The sequence below is a fragment of the Corylus avellana genome, chromosome 7 (assembly GCF_965113065.1).
Source record: "Corylus avellana chromosome 7, dhCorAvel1.hap1.2, whole genome shotgun sequence".
In the NCBI taxonomy this organism is placed as follows: Eukaryota; Viridiplantae; Streptophyta; class Magnoliopsida; order Fagales; family Betulaceae; genus Corylus; species Corylus avellana.
In genome coordinates this window covers 7,230,774-7,237,961 of record NC_142496.1, presented here as the reverse complement: position 1 = coordinate 7,237,961, position 7,188 = coordinate 7,230,774, and the positions used below count along the sequence as shown (strand labels likewise).

At 40.1% G+C, this 7,188-nt stretch overlaps 1 pseudogene; it reads right to left on the bottom strand.

Annotated features, from left to right (window-relative positions):
* Positions 1-225: 225 nt before the first annotated feature.
* On the bottom strand, positions 226-6,926 carry LOC148584400 (uncharacterized; annotated as a pseudogene).
* Between the last annotated feature and the right edge of the window lie 262 nt (positions 6,927-7,188).

Here is a 7,188-nt window from a genome sequence, read left to right as displayed (position 1 = left end):
CGAAAGAGAGAAGGTAGTTCCAAATTCTATAAGCACTTTATTCATCGTTAAATCACTGATATATGTATAACATCACCCAATTATAATCCTAATACAATTCAATGACTAATTATGAACTTGGCACTAAATCTAAAGATAAAGATTACAATGAGATTACCCTAACCCTACCCCTTACAACTTCTTTCTTATTAATCGAAATTTAGATCATGACAGTTTTCCTCTTAATTAGACATTAGTCTGGTCTTCTGCTGGACTTCTTGTTGACTTGCGCCGTATGAAATTGCATGACTTCTTCACCATCCAACAAAATATGCGAATTAAGTGAATAAACTTCTTCACCATCCAATAGAGTAGGCGAATTATGTGAATCACGCCAGCAATCAACACCATCGTTATCCAAATATATACTAATTTAAGGGCCAACAAGCTAACTTGATGAAGAAGATGATCCGGGGTCACCAAAATCACTGCTTTTATATAGGTAAATGTCATGAACGCGACTGAGATAGTCACGGCTAACGTCAAAAGCCATATAAAGAACTTGCTTCTAAGAGGATATCCAGTAATGACCAAAAGTATGACGCATAGAGATGCAAAGAAAGAGGTGGTATTGAAATATAAGAAGAGTAGGTAGTGGAATGGATAGGAATAAGATAAAACTGCTGTGCCCGCATAACATACAAAATCTTCCGAACATTGGGAACCTCCCTTGGGGTTGGATATATTTGTTTGCCAAACGCCACCTGGTGGGCTGATCCCAGCTTGGAAAGCCATGGCTGCCATTACAGTGGCCACTACCATCAATGTGCCGCGTGTTTCCTCCATCCAATTTCCCTGGTGCTTCCAATGCTTAACTAAGAACGAACGAACTTTCCCCCACCATCTCCTAAACCTTGATTGAGTTGGCTGTTTGGATTGAGTTGGTTGTGCTTCATCAGCACTCGGTTTCGTTGGTAGGTATAAAATCCAATAAATTGAATTTGCTTGCTGCCTTGCCTTTAACGTAGGCTAAGGCTTTGTATTTATAATTGAGTTTGTTACAAAGAGATGGAATCAAATACTAAAGCAAATACAATTTGAAATCTATTCTATCAAGTATAATTTGAAAGCTATACAAGATAATAAGAGTTATATATTTATCTTATTATTTGAATCTTCATCTTCATTATCTGGAAGAGAGTTGGATAAGGAGATGTCTCTAACACGCCCCCTCAAACTCAGCTGTAACGGAGTGATGTTGAGTTTGTCACGAAGAAATCCGAACCTAATTGAGGACAGTGGTTTTGTGAAAATGTCTGCTAGTTGGTCTTTGCTGGACAAAAATCTGATGGTGAGTTTCTTGTGAGCGACCATGTCACGTACAAAATGAAAATCGATCTCAATGTGTTTTGTGCGTGCATGAAAAACTGGATTCGAAGATAAATATGTGGCTCCTATGTTATCACACCACAAGGTAGGGACTTGTGTGAATTGCAGACCGAGTTCAGAACACAAAGAAAGTATCCATAGGAGTTCAGCTGCTGTGTTTGAGAGTGCTTTGTACTCGGCCTCTGTGCTAGACCGTGCGGCTGTCTGTTGTTTTTTACAACTCCATGAGACCAGATTTTTTCCAAGAAATATGCAGTAACCACCGGTGGAACGACGATCATCCCGGTTGCCAGCCCAATCAGCATCTGTGTAGGCTTGAATTGAATTTGAAGGTGAGTTGTGGAACTGGAGACCAAACTGAATTGTGTGTTTGAGGTACCGAAGTAGCCGCTTCACTGATTGCCAATGAATGTCTGTAGGTTTATGCATAAACTGAGATAGTTTGTTCACACTGAAGGAGATGTCGGGTCTTGTAATACATAAATACTGAAGAGCTCCAACTGTGCTACGATATAGTGTTGGGTCTGAAAACAAACTGCCTTCAAAAGCTAAGAGATTCGTGGATGAGGCCATGGGAGAAGTTGCTGGTTTTGCCTCAGACATTTTTGTCCTCTTCAGAATGTCCAAAATGTAACGATGTTGGGATAACAGAACACCATGATAGCGGGGAATCACTTCAATGCCTAGGAAGAAATTTAATTTTCCCAAATCTTTGACAGCAAATTCAGTGTGAAGATTTTCAAGTAGCTCAGATATAGCAGCAGGTTTAGAAGAAGTAATTAGTATATCATCTACGTAAATAAGTACAAACATGGTATACAGTTCACTCTTGAATATAAACAAAGAGGTGTCTGATTTTGACCCATAGAAGCCGAGACTCAGGAGTTTATTGCTAAGTCTGGAGAACCAAGCCCTGGGGGCTTGTTTTAAACCATATAATGCTCTTTGTAATTTGCACAGGTGAGAGGGAAATTGAGGGTGTACAAACCCAGGTGGTTGAGACATATAGACTTCCTCAGATAAATTTCCATGTAAAAAAGCATTTTGAATATCAATCTGGTGTATTGGCCAGCCAGCAGAGATAGCAACAGAGAGCACAATACGTACCGTTGTGGGTTTAATGACCGGACTGTAAGTTTCACCATAATCGATTCCAGGCTGCTGATGAAAACCTTTTGCGACAAGCCGTGATTTGTAGCGATCAATTGATCCATCCGCCTTCCTTTTCAACCGAAAGACCCATTTGCACCCAACAATGTTTTTGGCTGTCGACGGTGGAACAAGTACCCACGTTTGGTTCCTGAGAAGTGCATCAAACTCCACATTCATAGATTTCCTCCAATTTTCGTCTTTGACAGCTGATGAATAGCAAGTGGGTTCAACCAAAGATGGAGTGGATTCGGCAATGAGCGCTCGAGGAAGGGGATACCGAACAGTTCCATCTGTGAATTGTTTTGGTTTGGAGATGTTGTGTTTGGCACGAGTGATCATTTGATGATGAGAGTTGGATTGAATATTGGGTGAGGGTGATTCAGTGGGTATTGCAACTTGTGAGAGAGATGGAGGTGAGGCGATAGAAACAGAGGATGAATCTGGAAGAGATTGTGAGTAGGTGGGTGATGTGGGTGAAGATGATGTAGTGGATAAAGATGGAGTACTTGATGACGTAGGTGCAGGAAAATTTTGGTTGGACTCTAAGGCTGAATTTTGGCTGGACTCTAAGACAGAATTTTTGGGAGAGTGAGATGGGCCAACCGGAGGTATGAATTGGGCTATGGAAAATGGCCGGATCTCTTGATTTTGTGTGGGTAGTTCTGAAGGGGCCTCAATTTCACAAGGAAAAATTGATTCATTGAAGCGGACATCTCTGGAAATATAAATTCTGCCAGTGGATAAATGTAAGCATTTGTAACCCTTGTGTAAAGGACTATAACCTAGAAAAAGGCATTGAATAGATCGAGCTTGAAATTTGTTGGAATTATATGGACGAAGGTTTGGCCAACATGCACACCCGAAAGTGCGAAGAAAAGTGTAATCGGGAGAGCATTTAAAAAGAATTTCAAATGGAGAATTATTTTTAAGAACGGATGTTGGCATACGATTTATGAGGTAGCATGCAGTAGAGAAAGCATCATCCCAAAATTTTGAGGGCATTTTTGCATGAGATAATAAGGCAAGACCAGTTTCGACAATGTGTCGGTGTTTGCGTTCAATTGAACCATTTTGTTGGTGTGTGTGTGGACAAGAAACACGATGAGAGATGCCAAATTGAACAAGAATTTTATTTAATGGACGATATTCTCCACCCCAATCAGATTGAACAGATTTGATAGTAGAGTTAAAATAACATTCCACATTGGATTTGAATTTCAAGAAAATAGAGCTAACATCACTCTTACACGACATTGGATAAAGCCACGTATATTTGCTAAAAGCATCCAAAAAAGACACATAATATTTGGAGCCAGATCTAGAAAGAACTGGAGCTGGACCCCATACATCGGTGTATATTAATTCTAGAGGACACGTGGCTATGGAATGTGAAGAATGAAAGACGAGCTGCTTGCTTTTGGAACTTAGACAAGCGGGACAAGGAGACATCGATTTATTTGACGCAACTGGAAGACGAAAATTTGAGAGCACACGACGGACCACACGTAAGGCGGGATGACCTAGCCGGGAGTGCCATTGAGAAGTAGAGACTCGCTCACCAACATGGACAGATGCAGGGAGCTTATTTGCAGAATTTGAAAATTGATAAAGGCCATGTTTATTCGGGCCGTGGAGCAAGATTTTCCCGGATTTGCGATCCTTCAAAAGAAAGTAATGAGGATGGAATTCAAAAAAAGTATTAGTGTCTTTTGTGAATTTATGAACAGAGATTAAGTTTTTGGAGATAGCAGGGACATGTAAAACATTGAAAAGATCAAAGTTTTGAGATGGAGTAAAAATGCGAGTGTTTCCAATGTTTTTGATTGAAAGCCCATTACCATTGCCGACTCGGATTTGATCAGACCCCTTGTATTCATCAGCTGTGAGATTCAGATTGTCAATGTCTGAAGTGAGATGATGGGTAGCACCGGAGTCAGGGTACCAAGCAGGATCCATTCCACCGGAAGGAGCGGTGTAGTATGCATGTAATGAGTTGGACTGATCTCTGTGAAGATCTCTGGGATATGCTTGATTGAATCGATTATAACAGTCGAATGCAATATGACCCATTTTATTACATACCTGGCAGATTGGGCGGTGAGACTGCGACTGAGAATAATTGTTTGAGGTGCCACGGCGTGAAGATGCCCCATGTGAGGATCCACGCCCCCTACCTCGAAACGGATGTGATGATGACCCAGATTGGAAACCACGGTAGTTGTGGCGTCCTCCACGACCACGTGAGGGATAGCTACGATCAGCAACATTAACTCCAGCAATTGATAAGTCAATCGAATTGTGGTGTTGTTCTAGGCGCATTTCATGCGAGAGAAGATGGCCATAAATTTCTTCAACCGACAGAGGTTCAATCCGTGTGGTAACGGAAGTAACGAAGGGATCATATTCAGATCCTAGACCCCCAAGGAGAAAAGATTGCATTTGAACGTCAGTGAGAGGTTGGCCGATACTAGATAACGTATCAGTGAGAGCCAGGAATTTCTGGTAATAATCTGCAATGGAGGAGTTGCCTTTCTTGAGAGTATTCAGTTGATAATGCACCTGCATTGAGCGTGCCTTAGACTGAGAAGAAAATAAATTCTTCAGAGTGGTCCATGCTTCCATGGAGGTGGTGCACCGTGTGACATGGGAAAGCATCTTGCTGGATAGAGCAGATGTTATAGCACCAAGAATAAGTTGATCTTGCATATACCAATGCAAATAGGCAGGATTGGAGGATGTGGTCTCAACTCCATCTGTTGTGGTGGTAATTGTTTCTGGAGGGCACTTGTAAGTGCCATCAACATAGCCATAGAGATTTCCTCCCTTGAGATGAGGAACAACTTGAGGTAGCCATATAGGATATGTATCTTGAGTGAGCTTAATAGGATTGAAGTTGGTGAAGGTCACCAAGGGTGGCGTCTGGTGGGTTGTGATGGGTGGTATGGGTGGTGGTGTTTGTTGGGTTGGGAGGAGTGGTATTTCTGCCATTGAGGAAAGAAAGAAAAAAAAAACGTAGAGCAGGGAAAAAAAATTGACGTGAGTCACTAGGGCTCTGATACCATATAAAATCCAATAAATTGAATTTGCTTGCTGCCTTGCCTTTAACGTAGGCTAAGGCTTTGTATTTATAATTGAGTTTGTTACAAAGAGATGGAATCAAATACTAAAGCAAATACAATTTGAAATCTATTCTATCAAGTATAATTTGAAAGCTATACAAGATAATAAGAGTTATCAATTTATCTTATTATTTGAATCTTCATCTTCATTATCTGGAAGAGAGTTGGATAAGGAGATGTCTCTAACAGTAGGGAAGAATTTAGATCAGTTGATCTTCTAACACCGGCTTCCTTTAGAATGTTTTGGATTTCAAAAAATTTAAAATCTCTTGGACAGACATCTAAGACATCCAAAGCTGTGTAACCAATCTTGTTCCTAGCATTGGCCTTTATTTTTATTTCTGGAACTGAAAGTAAGTATTCTACGGCCTGCACAAAGACAAAATCAAATAAATTTAATTCAACCACATTAAATGATCATTCTTGGGTTAGTTACTAATTTTTGCATGATCTTTAGTAGAGAACCACATCAAACGAAGGGATCTTTCTATTTTTTGGTGGGCATGTATGAAAACATCGTGAATATTCTTTTTCTTTTTTATGTTTTTTTACATTTTTTGCCAACATATTGATGAATACAAACAAATTTACGTAAAAGGGAAGGAAGAACAAGAAGTAGATGTCAAATAATTGAATAGACGTGGACAATACTCTGGTAATTTATGTATCACTAGAAAGAAAATTTTAAAAGAGTAGCCATAGATATTGTTAACGCACCTTCATTTGTTTGAGCATCACAGCTAAATGCAATATGGAGTTTCCATCGTGATCTTTGGAGCTGAGGAATAATTCTTCACAATTAGCTGATACCACTAACAATTTTAGAGCATCCAGATGATTTTATCGAACACACCAGTGTAAAACACTTTCTCCATCGAGATTCTCTCGGATAGACTCTCGCCGAGCAATAATTAACTCTTCTATGATACCTATTCGTCCTCTCATTGCAGCTAAATGAAGAGGAATTCTCCCATCTTGATCACGAGCTAAGCAAACATCTGCATTTGCTTGCAATAATACTTGTACCACGTCGATGTGGCCATCAGCGGAAGCCAAGTGAAGGGAGGTTCGTCCCCGCGAGTCTACCTCTTCCACAAGTTTAGGGTTCTTGCTGACAAGAACTTTACAAAATTCAAGGTGGCCAAGCAAAGCTGCTATATGTAAAAGGGTGTCACTTAAGGATGTGAGTGAAACTCTATTAAGGATGAGTGGATCCCTTTGGATCAATCTGTTCAGGGTGATTACACGCCCATTCAGTGAGGCTTCATAAACAGCAACCATATTCTCTTCTTCATCTTGCCTTCTATCCATTAGAAAGAGTTCAAGCCTTCACTCGTGAATGTGACGGTTGAAGAAGCTCAGCAAGAAATTATAAACTTACTACAGCTTGGTGCTTTGCATGTTAACTACTATAACGAGATTACCTTTTATAATAAACTTCACACAAAAAAATTGGAAAAAGAGAAGAAGCTTCAACTGAAAAATATAATATTATTAGATGGCCAAGTCAATGGCAGAGTCTTGAAGAAAACAAATCGATAAAAGAGAA